This window comes from Neopelma chrysocephalum, unplaced genomic scaffold, assembly GCF_003984885.1.
Source record: "Neopelma chrysocephalum unplaced genomic scaffold, ASM398488v2 Primary Assembly neopelma1_89, whole genome shotgun sequence".
Lineage (NCBI taxonomy): Eukaryota > Metazoa > Chordata > Aves > Passeriformes > Pipridae > Neopelma > Neopelma chrysocephalum.
The window spans coordinates 1,304,748-1,320,904 of record NW_020897751.1 but is presented as its reverse complement, the minus strand read 5'-3'; the positions used below and the strand labels follow the sequence as shown (position 1 = coordinate 1,320,904).

General features: G+C 46.6%; 1 protein-coding gene across 4 annotated transcripts in view; it reads right to left on the bottom strand.

Moving 5' to 3' along the window:
- The window catches only part of PRKG1 (protein kinase cGMP-dependent 1), a 358,823-nt gene that overhangs the window by 102,331 nt on the left and 240,335 nt on the right, over positions 1-16,157 (bottom strand). The gene's annotated exons all lie outside the window — the stretch shown is intronic.

Genomic DNA, 16,157 nt, shown 5'->3' with positions numbered 1-16,157 from the left:
CCCCAGCCCAGAGCACTGAGTGCCACGGCCAGGCCTTCCTGGGACACCTCCAGGGACCACAGCACTGAGTTTTCCCCTGGAGGAAAGGACTCTGGGTGGAACACTGCATTTCCCCCCAAATTCCAGGGAGGAAAAGCTGGTTTATTTGCTCAGATTGCACTCAAGCCAAAGCATCCCATGGTTTTCTGGGCACACTTCTTGAGAAACAGCTCCTTCAGGCCACGACAAAATTAAAGCCAAACACAGAAATGAATTCCTGGCTGGAGGAGCTGAGCAAACTGTCTTAACTAATCATCCATTTCCTTCTTTCCCAGTGGAAAACAGGAGAAATCCAGGGCGAAAATGGAACTCAAATGGAGAAAACCCAACGGAGGCTGCAGAAATACAGGTCCCAGTTTGGCAGCAAAGTCTGGGCAAGGCAGAGTTCAAGGGAACAGCCATGATAAATCCAAGGAATAACTGTTGGGAACGCTCAGCGAGCCACAAATGTATATTTTATAAGCTTTGGCAAATAAAGGCTCAGCATCGATGAATTATAAATGCCACAAAATGTAGAGTATTTGTCATGCTAACTGGGTTGTTGTTTCATAAAGTAACTTTTAAAAATGCTCAGGCCCTTCAGGTGCTTCTCTCCGGGGTGAGAGCTGCTTTATCACCCAAGAACAATCCCTGCCACCCCATTTTCCTACAGAATAAAACACTTCCCCAGTCTACACCAGTAAGGGGTTGCATCTTCAGCAATGGGGGCTGTGGGGATGCAGAAAGCAAGCCAAGCTTGCAACCCAAATGCAGAGGATAAATCAGAGGTTCAAGTGCTCCAAGAAGAGGTTTCTTCCCAAGAAAATAAGTTATTAAATAAAAATAAGTGATTAAAAAAAAAGTGGTTTGGGTTTTTTGCTTTTTTTTGGGGGGGTACCTCTGAAAATAAATATTAAACATTTTCTTAGGGTTTTAGTTCTTTCATTAGTATTTATGGATTGGGTTTCATTATCTGACCTATAAATGGTCATGCAACATTAGGGAGGCTGGAGAGAATGGGCTTAAACAGTGTTTTTGTTGGATTAGGGGGTCAGTATGTGGGTTATGGATAGAACAGAAGAATAGGATTTAAAATAATTTCTGGGCTGGACTTGGAAAACCAGCGTGAAAACTACCAGAGAATCCATCTACAACATCCATGGGACACACTGAAATCTGGGAATCCACCAGTCCAAGCTCCATATTAACTGTTACCATCACTCCAAATCATCATTTCCCCTCAGATATAAATCAAATTCTTTACCAAACCCAAACCAAACCCTAAACCAGGCCAGTTTCCGTGCCAGAGACAGATTTTAATCCCATGTCTAAATGGCCTTCAGATCTTCAGGTTAAAACCAACCTGACCATAGAGAGAGGCTGGAATCCCTCCCAAACCAGCATTTCCAACCTAAATGAACACCAGGGAAGCTCTTCCTGCCTTTTAAGTTCCTCCTGTGTGGTCCATCATGGAGGTCCCTGTTTGTCCACTAAGAGCAGCTTCTATAAAAACATGTATTGCCAGTTTTACTTAAAACCATGAAAAACTCACAGTGGCAAGGGGGAAAAAATTCCTCCTCAGCAGGTTTGATGGGGTAAGACACGGATGAGCCTCCAGGACTTGCACAAGGTATCCCACAGAAGAAGCAGCAGGGGTGCAGAGCACCTCATGGGCCAGATCATGCCCTAAAAAAGGCCAATATCCTGCTTTATGGAATCCCTCATCCCACCCAGAATGCCACAGTGCCACCTCAGCCTCGAGTGGAAAAAACACCCCATGGAATAAAGTTCTCTTAAGGATTGATGGTCTCCAGGCTGGAGATCGACCCAAGAGTCAAACTCCACAAACCCTTGTTTTTCCCCCAGCTGGGTGCCTCTGGCTCTGTGTTTATCCCGAGAATACTTGGGAAAAGGTGGGAAATGGTGTGTTTGGAACGCTACGTAATCCAAAGGTCACCTGAGGGGAGCAGATACACAAAGGTGGCTCTGAAATCGAGGAGTTTTGACTCCCTGGAGCCAGTTTTACACCACATTAACCAGTGGGCTGGATGCCAGTGCTCCAGGTCTGACCCACCCCAGCCAGGGTGCACTGAAATAAAAATGAAAATAATCTCAATATGTTATTTTGCTGCTGATGCTCTAAAAAAACGTCCACAGAACCCCCAGTAAAACTCCAAACAGCAGCAGCTTTCAAAAGACTTATTTTACCCGTTCTTGCTGCCTTAACCATCCCTTCAAGGCTGCAATGCTAAGAAAATAAAATGTAAAAATAGGTTTATTTGCTGAAAAATGCTGCAAACCCAAGCAGGTTATTATTGGTCTTCTCTACTGAATTCCTTGGGAATCATGTGGATTTTCTTCCCTGCTTTTACCATGTGTTTCACTGTCAGGGATTATCCAAAAACGCTGCTCCTTCAAACAGCCAAAGCATGATCCTGTTGTGCTCTTCTCCTTAATTATCCCTAATTTTTGACACTCAGGACATGTCAATACCCAAACAGCAGCTTCATCAGAGCTCAATAAGTGGGATGTTGAAATGTGAGGGAGCTGCAGGGCTGAGGGGAAGCGAGGGTTAACTGGGCCTTTAATTATCCATAATGATAATTACGGAGCACAGAGATGGGAAAGCAGATGAGGAAGGTGAGCAGGGCCTGAAGGGAGACGAGAAGGAAGATGGAGAGAGACTATTTACAGGGTCTGGAGCGCCAGGACAAGGGGGAATGGCTTCAAACTGACACAGGGCAGGGATAGATGGGATAAGGACACAGGAACAGAGAGCAGAGAGGGAGTAGAGTCTCCTCCCTGGGGATATTCCAGCCCCATCTGGACACACTCCTGTGCCCTGTGCTGGAGCAGGGAGGTGGCACCAGATGCCCACTGTGGTCCCTTCCAGCCTGACCCATCCTGGGGTTCTGTAAGGATCTAAAAAAGCAGGATTCAGTTTTCTGCCCTCTTGCTAAAGAAATGTCCTGCTTTCATTCCCTCTAAAAGCCAACACGAGGCACTGGAAGCCACCTTTGGACTCTCACTCCATCCCCACTGTTGCTGTAACAGCCTGACAACCGTTTTTGGAGGGCAACCAGGCCTCCCAACCCTCCAGCAGCTGCCAGGCCACCCCCCTCAGCTGTTCCTTCTCTGCAGGGCTGAGACAAACATCTGTTTCTCTGGTTCTGTCTCCAAAACCCAGCCGTGAAACGCTGTCACCAGCTGGCACAGGGACCACCACCCCCTGACCCCGGAGCCTGCCCCTGTCCCTGCTGTGCCCCCAGGGCAGGGACAGCTCCCTGAGCGGGGGCACAGAGGGCAGAGGTCCAGGACATGCCCAGCTGGTGCCTGCAGGATGTTTCCTTCTGTAAAGGAAGTTGTAGGAAGAGAGCAGAGGCTCCGACGCGCTGATTTTTGGGGAGCAGCCACTGAGAGAAGGTTTTCCATCCCCACACGCAACAAAAATGGATGGGGAAGTGTAAAAGGAGACAAATTAGATGGCAGGGGGTGAGAGGGATGACTTTTCTTGGAGAAAGAGCACATGGAAAGATGCTCAGAGGATGAGGAAGGGCACAAGGAAGGCTGAGGGGATGAAGGGGAAGCTCATCCCTCTCACCACACGTTTCTTTGGCATCACAAGAGGCCACCAGAAGAGATGTCAGTGGGGCAGAGTTTCATTTCCTTCAGTGCAAAGGAACAGGAAAAGAGAAATAAAAGCAGACCAAGGCAGGATGAGAAGAAACAGGACTTTGAGCAGGCTGAGAAATGGAGGAGGTTGGAAAAACTGGGAAGTTCAAAGAGATACAGCGGGGCTGAAGAGGGTAAAAGGTGAAGGGAGAACTTCAGGAGGGGCAGTTGAAGGGTTAGAAAAGCAGAGAGATGATAGAGGGGGGGAGAGCAGAACATTGGGGCAGAGTGAGGGGAGACAGGAGAGGAGCTTTAGCAACAGGACTTTCCAGAGAGATGAGACAGGAATTGGAAAATATGGAAAAAATATGGAAAAAAATATGGAAAAAAATAGGATTTATTGCCATGAGAGAGAATTAAAGACAGTTAATTAGCCAGGTGAAAGGTGATAGTGGGATTAGGTCACAGATAAAGCCAGGAATTGGGTTGGAAAACCCACAAAGCTCGGCTTGCTAATTAAAATAATAACAGATTCACAGCTAATCAACGTGGAGAATTGTAATTAGAAAAAGGATTCCCAGGCAACAGGGTGGAATTCAATCATCTGACTAAAAGTTAGCAAATGGTAAGATAAAGCAAAATAAAAATACTTTTTTTAAAAAATTTAATTTACAGAGCAAGTTGCAAAGGGTTGATGCTGATGCTGTGAGGGGGAATAAATAAAATCATAAATAAAATCATAAATAAAATCATAAAAAAAATCATAAATAAAATCAAGTTGCCAATTGAAAATGGGAGAAAAAAGTTGGCCAGTCACACACATTTTGAGCACAAGCCTCTGCAGGATTGAAATCTCTCCCTGAACCACCCTGTTCCTGTGACATTCCCAGCCCACCTGGACCATGAATACATTGGAAAACGGAGGAAATACAACCAGGAGCAGCCTCACACCGTGGCACTGCAGCAGTTCCACAGCTCTTGGAATGGCAAAAATGAAACTGGAAGGAAACAAATCAGCACATTTGTTCCATGTATTTTTCTTAATTTCCTCCAAGTTTTGTGTGCTTATTCAGAGAAGTTATTTGCATTGCCACGAGGATCCAAACTCCTTTCATAATCTATCATGAGGAACAGAAAAAACCCCCCCATATTAATTGAATATATTAATTGAATATATTAATTGAATATATTAATTGAATATATTAGTTGAATATATTAATTGAATATATTCAGCCACTCTTCAAGCGACCTGTGATTAAATATATTTTCTTTTGGGGTCTCAACTAAAGAGGGGATTCCACGTTTCCATGTGCAAATGCACTTCAAATTATCACTAAAAACCACCTTTATGGGAAGCAAAACCATGACCAAGAGTTGACTTGGCCAATCCCTGCAAAGTTTTACTGAGACAGGTAATTTTTCAGGTTCAAACACCCGAATTCACCAGTTGCTCCCAGTTTGGCAACATCTTGAGGGGCCTTGCAGGTGACAACCACTTCTGGTTTTTGCAGCACCACATGGATTAAACATTCCCACAGCTCATACTCCCCTTTATATCCCCCTGGATTTGGGCTGTTGCCACAAAATATTCTCCTTTTCCCTCGATTTCTCTCCTTAACTGCACAAAAGGTGGAGGAAAAGCAGAGTTTTATCAACTCAGCCTCGACTCCCAGTGTGCCAACAAAGGCCCTGGATGACAAGGAATGGTGGAAGTGAGTCCCACTGGCACAACCAAGATCAAATGTTTGCCTGGAACACATTAAAGCAGCAAGAGAACTTTTGCTCTCAGCGTGCAGTTAAATGGGAAAACCCAAAATCTGTATTTTTTTAAACAGCAATAATGACTTTTCCCGATGGAAATAGGAGTTGCCTCGAGCCCCTCACCCGGTTTGAAGCTGTCTCCTTGACAACAGAACCTGGAAAGTTGGGATAAAAATTCTATTTTGCAACAGAAATGCAAAATAACCTCCCCCAAGTAGAGAAATCAGTATTTTTTACTGTTCTTTGACACTTACTACTGTTAAAACAGGCTCGTGCAGCTCCAAGGGGTGACCCTGCAGCAGCAACATCTCTCCTGGAGTCACCACATTTATAAATATTGGGCTGGATACCTCTCTTTTCGTGCCTTAAAGCAGATTTTTCTGAGGATATCTTAACATCAGCCCTGAGAAGAGACCCAGATGATGCCCTGGTTGAGACCACCACCCTTTCCCACTGCAGTGATATCCTGAGTTTTCCCAGCAACGAGCTATTTTTTCCCCACCTGTCTCCAAATGACCAGCTATTTTCATTTTATATTCACTTTAAGATCCTTAAAACCTTATTTTTCAGCACGAGTGTCACGCTGAGCAGAGGAAGAGCACCTGAAACACTCAGATCCCCGGCAGGAGATCCCTTCCTGCCTGTTTTCCACAACTTTCAGACAACAGGCTTGGTTGCCTTCTTGCCCACAATGGGTCTGACAGCAGGTAAATCACGTTTAAAAAGGTTTTCAGAAGAAGGGTTGATGTCTCCCCTGTCCCTTCACACGTCCCTCAAAACTCCTACCCCTTGTTTAAATGAGAATTTTCTCATTTTTAAATGAAAATGGCCACACTGGCAAGGAAGGGCTATTTTCAGTAGCAATGAAGGAGTAACCTGAGCTGACCTTCAACAAACCTCTAAATCCCACCTGGAGTTCTCAGTGGGCACGTTCCTACTCCAGGACCAGGCTTTGCCAACGCCTTTCCAAACCCTCATGAGTGAGGGAGGGGAAGCAACCAAGGGGAGGATCAAACTGTGTCATTCCCAATTCCTTATGCTCTGTTATCCTTAGGATATAGGCCAGACCAGCAATTCTTGTTGCCTAAAATAGATATTAGGCTCCTTAAAATTGTACCAAAGGACGTGAACTGGACTTGGCTTTGAGATCAGAAAGAACAGGGGTTTTTTAAATTCTTGGAAAAACAAACATTTTCTGATCCAAATCCACAATTTAGAGGCTGATTTCTCTTCTGTGTTTGATTTCTGTACATTTTGATCAGGAGGTTGCCCTGATGAAAGCCACACCTGGATTTCATTCCCGATATCCATCCCCAGTGCCAAAGGGGGCCTCAGGGACAATGTCTTGAGATGATGTTTTACTGCTGCAGGGGCTGAAGCTTTGGACCCAAAAACCTGTGGGTGATCCCCAAATGCTGCCAGAAAACCCCAGAATGGGTTGGGTTGGAAGGGATCATGGGCAGGGACACCTTCCAAGCCCCATCCAACCTGGCCTTGGACACTTCCAGGGATGGGGAATAGGAGCAGTCCCACACTCTGCTTTCCATAATCCCTGCACACTTCAAGAGGGAGGCAGAAGCTCCAACCTGTGCTCGACTCCCTGGAAGCTCTGAAGGTCAGGAACACATTTTTCATGGTTGGAAGGAGTTGGAAAGGACCCCTCAGGGTCATGGAGTCCAACTCCTGGCCCTACAAACGACCCAAATCCATCAATCCTCAGAAACACAAAACTAAGACCCAAACCCCCTTTTTCTATTGCAACAACCCATTCACTGTCCAACCAAAAAGCTTCTCCAGCAGAACAACATCCCTTTTCCACTGAAAAGGAGGATGGGAGGGGGGTGTAGCTCTGCCCAGGCTCAGTCCTGGGGGCTGATCCATGGATTGTGGCAGCAGGGAGCCCTGCAATCCCCCCTGTGCCCCCTCCCCAGCCCCACCTGGCACACAGGACCCCTAACAGCAGGGAGGAATTCCACTTTGGGAAGTTGCACAGGGAATTCCCTGCTAAGAAGGACAGAAAGCCACGAGGTGTTAAAAAGGTAAATAAGAAAACGCCCCAGCAATGTCCCTTTGTGTGCAGGATGGAAATCAGGCCAGCTCCATTTCCCACATCAGTGACTCCATTTCTGAGGTGCTTCTCCCTCCCTCCCCTGGTTCTATTTTCCCATATCCAATTCCTACTATCTCATGGATTAAGGGTGAAATGGCTCTGTGCTATCACCAGCACAACTTTCAATCACTGTTATTCAAACTCACCCCCTGCAAACACCACACCAAGGGTGGCAAAGCAGGAGTTGGTTCAAATACATCCCCAAGATGTTTAATACACAGGGAGTGGGAGCGAGTTCATTTCCCAAGGAAAATAAACTCCCTAAAAACAGAAACACCTGAGAAATATCTTGAGAAGCCACCAAGGGAGGAGGATCTCCCCATCCCAATGTTTGATCTCTGCCCAGTACAAAGCTGGGCCTTAACAACTGGACCCATTGCTGGAGGGGCTCCAGCTGGTGCAGGAGGACTCCCAGCTCCATGTCCCCAGCATTCCCAGCTCGGTGGCCATTCCAGGTGTCTCTCCACGACCACACTGGCTGTTCTCTTATTTTTGTCCCTAATTAATCCCTTGCTCCCGAGGACCTGCAATCCAACCTTGTCCCAAATGCCAGCAGGTGTCACTGTGGGCAATGCTATGGGAAACACCAGCGGGGGGGGGGGGGGGGGGAAAGTCTGGATCAAAGGGAAAACACCCATCAAGTTAATTAATATTTGGGGTTTTCCTGAATATAGTAGCTAATTCCATATTTTTTGGTTTTGCTTTGACAGATAAAATTGGATTGTCTGCAGCTCACAGATAAAAGGAGCTTTGCTGGAAACAATTCATTTCTTCAGGGTTGGAGACTGGAAATCACTGAGTGTTTTCAAGTAAGCACAAGGTTGGACTTGGTTTCTTTGGTTCACTGCCACCAAAATTAGCTTTTATAAGTATATAACTAGGGATAGGTGGGTGGGAATTTGGGAAATGGTTGGTAAAGCCAAGTGCCAGAAGGAGATGCAGACACACACCCTCTCCTTCCAGGCTTCCCCTGAAGGATCCAGCACAGCCCCGAGCACAAAGCAGGTACCTCAGCCATCCCATAAATCCATCCCATAAATCATTTGGTGGCTGGGAATGCCCAGCCTTTCAGAGAAGCTCCTTTTGAATTCTGTCACCAAGCCCTGGAGATGCTCCATGCAAAGCAGGTCCCTTGTCCTGAACTTCCCACTGCAGGAGAACCAGGAGCATTGCAGCTTTCACAGCTGTGGTTATTTCTCTTCAAATCAGCAGTCCAAGCATTATTTTTATATTATTATAAGCAATAATATTATATTATTATCAAAAAGGACTATTTGCTCCATGAACCTGTGCCCTTCCCATCATGCTGGAGCAGGATGGTGCCAGGTGCTGCTGACACACCACAAATGGACTTTCCAAAGAGTATTTCTTACACCTGATTAAGATTTTTCTAGTTCAGTTTTAAACTTGCTCAGGTGGAAGGGCAATATTTTGGTGCAGAGGCACTGCCCATGTTCCAAGGAACCTGTGGGGAAGAGGGACTTGAGCTGAGCCCCCTCCACCACGGGGAAACCCACCCAGTGCACAGATTGTAACCAGCTTTTGGTCTGAATGGAACATATTCTATTTGCTCTGCAACCACCAACCCTGTCAGCAAGCAAAAGCTGAAAATAAATTCATGGAAAAGCAGATTCCAAGGCTGCTGCAAAGCCTCTAAAAACTGGGAACAGCAAGTGAATGGTTGTGGGGAAATTCAGGACATGGCTGGATTGGGGAAGAGAAGAGTCCTTGGATCTCCTGAGCTGCACCCAGTGACCTCTGTTGTCCCAGGTGCTATAAAAAACCCCCCACATCCACCTTGTGTTTCTAATAGTCTGCAAATCTGCCAGTGCAAGTAATAAACCATGGATTTACTGAAATCCTTTCTTTCCGTATCTGTGAAACCCTGGAAAATATCTAAGATGATCAACAACAACAAAAAAACCCCATGTATTTTGCTCCTTTCCTTCAGAGTTGTGACAGACTGGTTGAAGAATCCGATTAGAGGGCATAAAAATATCTTCCAGATAGGGCAGAGCTGGGTTTAATCCAGCAAACATTTAAACCCAAACACCTGCATAACCCTGGCAGATGTGGCAGCTTTAAAACTCACCATCTTATCAGTGAAAAGCTTTAACATCCTCCCGAAAATAATAAAAACAAACGAATAAAAGAAAATACTGAGTGAAGCAGCATTTTGGGAAGGTTTTCTCCTGCCCTGCTGAACTGGTCCATGAGGTGGATTTGCCAGGTGTCCTGCTGGTGACCATGTCACTGCTGGAGAGGCTTTTCCTGCCCCCTGAGAGGGTTGGTGATGAGGGAGGGAGGCCTGAAGGAGAGGGACAGAGCCAGGAGCTGGAAAGGATGATGCTGCTTGAGAGGCAGCTGAAAAACAGGGAACAAAAGTCTCTTGGAGGTTTGGGTTGGGAGGGGCCCTAAAAACCATCTCGTCCCACCCCCTGCCATGGGCAGGGACACCTCCCACCAGCCCAGGTTGCTCCAACCTGGGCTTGGACACTTCCAGGGATCCAGGGGCAGCCACAGCTTCTCTGGGCAACCTGGGCCAGGGCCTCACAGGGAACACTTCCTTCCCAATATTTCATCTAAACCTGTTCTCTGTCAGTGGGAAGCCATTCCCTGTGTCCTGTCCCTCCATCCCTTGTCCCCAGTCCCTCTCCAGCTCTCCTGGAGCCCCTTTAGGCCCTGGAAGGGGCTCTCAGCTCTCCCTGGAGCCTTCTCTTCTCCAGGGGAACCCCCCCAGCTCTCCCAGCCTGGCTCCAGAGCAGAGGGGCTCCAGTCCCCTCTGGACTCGCTCCAGCAGCTCCACATCCTGGACTTCTGAGGCTTCCAAGCATCTGCAGCTTCTGGTGGCTCCACAATGCACAGCAAGTCACTGTGCTGCACCAGAAGCTGAGAAAATCTCTCTTTAAAACCCCCAACTCCTACCCTTCTGAGCATCCTTTGGGATTCTCGTGGAGATTTCCATTAATCCGCGTGCTTCGCAAGCCGGGGGAGATGGAATTCTCCAGCTGGGATGCTCAGACCCAGCTTCAGGGGATTTGACAATATGCACTGGAAAGAAAACCAACAAGGCAGATCCTGTGTTTGGGATTTCAGAAATAAGCCCAGAGAAAAGGGTAGGGGGACTTCTGACAGCAAATTAAATAATAACATTTCCCCTGTCTCCAGAGGAATCCAGCTCCCCGCGGAAAGCCTCGGGAAAAAGATCCCTCTGAAGCCACTGGGATTTTCAGCCTAAATGGAAGCTACTTCTTGAGATATTTCAAAATTCAGTTCATCCACCTCAGTTAAAAACAGAACATTGTCCCCTGCCTGAGAAGTGGATTTGGCAGAAGCCAAAAGCTCCTCGTGGCAGCCAAACACCCAACAGGTCCAGCCAGGAGAAGACCTGAAGCTGCTCCACGTGCTGAGGGGGTGGAACTCCAGGACGTGGCTTCCCATGTGTTCATTAGAGGGATTTTATTGGGAAAAAAAGAGGGTTTGATGTTAAGTCAAATGGGAAGAAATGGCAATAGAGATTTTCTCCCTCTCTGCTCCTGCAGTGCTGTGCCCAGTTCTGGGATGTGGAGCCGCTGGAGCGAATCCAGGAGGTCATGGAGATGCTCCCAGGGCTGGAGCCCCTCTGCTCTGGAGCCAGGCTGGGAGAGCTGGGGGGGTTCACCTGGAGAAGAGAAGGATCCAGGGAGAGCTGAGAGCCCCTTGCAGGGCCTAAAGGGGCTCCAGGAGAGCTGGAGAGGGACTGGGGACAACGGATGGAGGGACAGGACACAGGGAATGGCTTCCCAGTGCCAGAGGGCAGGGTTAGATGGGGTATTGGGAAGGAGTAACATGCATTGTTTCAGTAGGATGGAAGAATTAAATTGCTTATTCAGCTTGGTTGCAAATTCTGATTGTAACAGACAACTTGAACTCTCATCCTTCAAATCCCTTTCAAATGAAGTCACAGCCTCAACCCCAAACAAAAGGTTGTGTTCCAGTCAGCCTGAACCATTCCCCAATGGAATTTTGAGTTTACTTAGAAGCTACTTCATCAGGCAATGACTTCTTAAGGATTTCTTCCCTCCCTGCATGAAGAGCTCGGGATCTCCTGGTCCATCTCACTCTGAGCCCATAAGCTCAGAGACCCCACAAATCATCCCACAAAGCTTTTCTCCAGCAAACCAACCCTCTAAAATTTATTGTTAGAGACCTAACAGCAGAACTCCTGCTGGGAATTAACCCTACTCCTTTCCCAGCCCTGCAGAAGAACATCAGGATCACCATGCTCCTGACAAGGCTCTGCAGGGACCAGGGAACGCTGAACTCCTTTCCTGTGAGGACACAAGCAGGAGCTCATTTGTAATTGCCTTTAAGTGGTCAGTGCCCACATTAAGGAAAATCAAAAGCAAAACTCATCTCCAAGCAACGCCTTTTATCCCAATCCAAGTGCTGCAGCAGCTTCTGTATCCAAGTCCTTCCCTGGACTCCTGCACTGCAGCTTTTCCAGCTGCATTTCACTTCCTAATGCTTTCTATTTCTATTTTTTTATAGTGGGCCCAAAAAGGTTTTTTTTCTGGAGCACCTGTAAAACCAAAGCTGTGTTTTCACTGATATCACTTGAAAAATTAATAGAAGTACAACTCAAGTGAAAATTTTGTCCCTCTGTGATCAAATCCACCATGACTGAAACTGTTTTGTTGCCCTTCATTCTATCCCACAATTCCATCAGTAAATCCACCCCAGATGCTTCCTTTAAGGAATGACAGATCAATAATAAAATAAAAATATTTTTTCCCAACCAAAACCTTTTGCTCTGCCCTGTTTACTTTGAATTTTCCCTCAAATCTGGTTTGGAGCTCCACATCAAATCAACACCTGCTGCCGAGCACCTTGTCCTGGCAGGACCTGGAGGATGGACCAGACACCTTGGATAAAGGTTTCCTTTATCCAAGAGCGATCCTTGGTCCTAATAAGCCTAAAAAATACTAATTATATTGAAAGCTAATTAATTTTACACATTTTTTCCTGTTCTATTCACTGTTGCCACAGAATCCTGATAAAAGGAAACTGTATTCAAACTCTGCTAATTAAACAGAGGCATCCCAAGACCTTCTGATCCATACTAATTTCCCAACGTGGAGCAAGAAGGATGGTTATTAAACAGAGGCATCCCAAGACCTTCTGATCCATACTAATTCCCATTGTGGAGCAAGAAGGGTGGTTGGCATCTTTAAGGCTGGCACGACAAGGACACGACAGCTCTGACTGCACAGGATTGGAATTATGCCACCAAATCTCCTCCAGGTTCCCCACTTCCCACCAGGAGCACCACGAGCAACCAGAGAGGAATTTTGTTTTTCTTTTTGCCATTTGTGCCTTATTAAATCCATTCTTTAATTGGGAGAAGAAACAAATAGAAGAGGAGAAAGGAAAAGCCTGGCAAGGAACACTCCCCTCATAAATCCCGGCGCTCCCGACGTGGCTGTGGACAGGAGCTGTGATCCCAGCTTTCAGCACCTGGAGCTCACGCTCCCAAAATGTGCTCTGCAGCAGCCAGAGCTGCAAGAAGACAGTTTTGAGCCCTGGCATCATCTGCCTGAGGTATTTAACACTTTTCTCTTCCCTCACAGAATTTGGCAGAGCCGCTTGTCTATGACCATCCATGCAGTGGGATCCGGGATGGAGCCAACTCCGAGCTGCCTGGGACTGGAGGAAGCACATCACTGGCACTTGGACCACAGTAGGGTATTCAACTGAATAAAAATGTTGGAGTATTAATGCTTCTAGAGAAATAATTCCCAAAAGGCACACTGGGAGACATGGGAATGGCAGTCCCAGAGCTCTAATGCATTCCCGAGCCAAACCGTAACCACTTTCCAGTTACAGCCAGGAAAACTTAGGACTAGTCAATGCATCTTCATTTAGGACAATTAGCCATGTTTATATTATATTTGAATATCTATTTTACCTTGCAACTGTGATATATAAATATGACATATTTGCAATGTGTCACAAAGGATTATCAGGGAATCCCAGAGCGGCTTGGGTTGGGAGGGACCTTCAAACCCACCTCATTCCACCCCTGCCACGGGCAGGGACACCTTCCACCATCCCAGGTTGCTCCAAGCCCCGTCCAACCTGGCCTGGAACACTGATTTTCTACACATAAAGCAGTAAAATATACATATATATATCTAAAAATGCCAAAGCTCCCTCGTGTCCTGGACACACAACACACGAGATGAATCCGTTTGACGTAGTTTGGATTTGACATTATCCACACACAAAGAAAAACCTCCAGGGTTTTGGTAACCAAATCCAACTGCATTTTTGGCTTTCTGTCGCTCAGACTGCTCAGATTCACACGTGGAGCATCTTCCATGGATTAGCACATTAAATCCCAGACAGCAAAGGAACACCGAGTACACGGGATTTAGAAAATGCCGGAGTCGAAAATGCCAACGAGACCTTAATTCCAACCCCTCCTGTGGATTTGGAACTACAAAACTTTGAAATCATTGATTATCATATCTGGGGCTCCCAACTTCAGAGGGATGTGGAGCTGCTGGAGTGAATCCAGGAGGGCACACGGAGATGCTCCAAGGGCTGGAGCCCCTCTGCTCTGGAGCCAGGCTGGGAGAGCTGGGGGGGTTCACCTGGAGAGGAGAAGGATCCAGGGAGAGCTGAGAGCCCCTTGCAGGGCCTGAAGGGGCTCCAGGAGAGCTGGAGAGGGACTGGGGACAAGGGATGGAGGGACAGGACACAGGGAATGGCTTCCCACTGCCTGAGTTAGATGGGATATTGGGAAGGAATTGTTCCCTGTGAGGGTGGGGAGGCCCTGGCACAGGTTGCCCAGAGAAGCTGTGGCTGCCCCTGGATCCCTGGAAGTGTCCAAGGCCAGGTTGGATGGGGCTTGGAGCAACCTGGGCTAGTGGAAGGTGTCCCTGCCCATGGCAGGGGGTGGAACTGGATGGGCTTTAAGGTCCCTTCCAACCCAACCCATTCTGCAATCCCATGACACGCTATTGAAAAAATAAGGGTGAAAACTGTTCCCGGATGGAATAACTGATGGATTTGGGTCCTTCACCCCTTGCACAACACAAGCACCATTAACCCTTTGTTCCCCACCTCCCCCAAACAGCCCCCCCTTCCCACAGCTCACTGTATGTGAAGGGGAGGCAGCGCTGACCACAAACTCCTGAATTTATTTTGCCTCAACACCCTCCAATTTCCACCTTTTTTCTTGTCCTGCTACATAATTTGGATGAATATCAGAGGAACTTCCCAACAAATGATTTGAGAGGACTGTCCTACACCCATCTGCTTAAGACACTGAGCTACCAAAACCCATGTAAACCAAAAATGAAGTTTAAACAAGGCACTAAAATATCGATATAATTTGAAAAATGCAATGGAAGGAGACAGAAGGGTTTAATTTGGTTGCTGGGAAAAGCCACACAGGGGTATAATAGTGATTCCCAAATCCTGGGACTGGGGTAGAGGTGCAGCCCATTGAAAGGAGGGTGGAGCCAGGTGGGGGTCAATCCCTTCTCCCAAGTGACAGGACAGGAAGAAACGGCCTCAAGGGAAGGTTTAGACTGGATATTAGGGAAAATTTCCTCATGGAAAGGGTTGTAAAGCCTTGGAAGGGGCTGCCCAGGGATATGGTGGAGTGCCCATCCCTGGAGGTGTTCCAAAGCACGTGGGCCAGTGCTGGGCAACAGCTGGACTGGATGATCTGGGAGCTCTTTTCCAATCTAAACGGTCCTTTGATTATTAAAAGCTGCAACAGAATTCCCAAATCCTGGGGCTAAAGGTGCAACTAAAGCTGCTTTGAGATGGGGTAACCACAGAGATCTACGGCTGGAGAAACCTGAGCAAGGGGCTGGGAACAGGGGCAGTTCCTGGGACATTCCTTGGCACACCCTCAGCACATCAGGAGACGGGGGGAATGTGCTAAAACTCAACCCAAGACACTTGTTCCTACTCTCATGTCTATAAATCCAAGGAAATTTCCTTGTTGGGAGCGATCTCCACAACTCAGAAGCCACAGCAAAAGAAGGGGAAACTCCCCCAGGTTCCGTGAACGCCCGAGTCATCCAAGGGACTTGTTGCATTCCCATCAACTGCAGAAATGAAATTATCTTATCAAACACTGACCTTTTTCCCTCCCTGCTGCCTTTTTAATGCCATTCCCAAGTGTGATTTGGTTAACAGGAGATTCAACCACCTTTTTTTCCTTCCCTGCTGTAGGATTTTACTCAACATTTTTTAGAATTCTTTGAGAAGCTTAGGACAGAAGTGCTGCTTTATCCACAGCACTGGATCAAAAGGAAAACTGCAGGAAATCTTGACATTGAGCTTTTTGTTTCCTCCCACCGCCTCAAACTGTGCCAAATCAATCACTTTTATGCAAATCCTTGTTGCAGCGACAGAGAAGATAAAATCAAGTTATTAGAGAAGATAAAATAAAGTTATTCCTGTTTCGTTCCAAGGTTGGATACAAATCATGTTAAATACAAAGTGACTGTAGTAGTACTATATTTATCTAATTATATGTAGTATATATATAAATATCTATGTATAATATATAGATATATACAGTATATTTAGATAGATTAGATATATTATATGTAGCAGTATTATAGTGTATTTATATATTATATATAGATCTCTA